Here is a 684-nt window from a genome sequence, read left to right as displayed (position 1 = left end):
AGAGAGAGAGAGAGAGAGAGAGAGAGAGAAAGAGGGAGAAGAAAGTGAGTGAGTGAAGATGACAAATGTGATTGGAGGGATGTAAATAAAAGATAGAAAGACAATGTGAAAGTGAATGAAAAGTAACAGTAAAACTGAGGCAGAAAGGAAAAGAATCGGTAGATGGAGATAAATAGAGGATGTGTTGGCAGTGGTGGCGGTGTTGATGGTAGTGGTGGTGCCTGCAGCAGTGGTGATGGGGAAGGAAACCAAGAGGCCAATTCTGAAATTGATGTAATTTATTTCCGAACATGAGTGACTATTTTCAGTGGTGAACTGAAGTGACAGCCAGAGTATTCCAGAATTTGCCGAACATGAGATTTAATTTTTCAATTTGAAACGGCTCTCACTTTGCCAATACAAAAGATTTTACCTAATTTTGATGGGAAACCATGTGTGCAGAACATAACTAATTGCATTTTGCAGTACAAATTCTTAATTTGCCAAAGTTAAAAAGGAAAGAATTGCACACATGCATTACGTGTGTGTATATTAATTTATATCAGTATATGTGAGTGCATGTGTGCATACATGTGTATATACACACACACACACATATATATATATAGACATACACACACTGATATATATATATATATACATATATATATATATATATATATATATACACACACACACACATAA

General features: G+C 35.2%; 1 protein-coding gene across 1 annotated transcript in view; it reads right to left on the bottom strand.

Annotated features, from left to right (window-relative positions):
- LOC106874320 (ephrin-B2) overlaps nt 1–684 on the bottom strand; it is a 352,645-nt gene that overhangs the window by 171,694 nt on the left and 180,267 nt on the right. The window lies entirely within an intron of this gene.

This window comes from Octopus bimaculoides, chromosome 13 (genome assembly GCF_001194135.2).
Source record: "Octopus bimaculoides isolate UCB-OBI-ISO-001 chromosome 13, ASM119413v2, whole genome shotgun sequence".
In the NCBI taxonomy this organism is placed as follows: Eukaryota; Metazoa; Mollusca; class Cephalopoda; order Octopoda; family Octopodidae; genus Octopus; species Octopus bimaculoides.
This window is presented reverse-complemented; position numbering and strand designations above follow the sequence as displayed.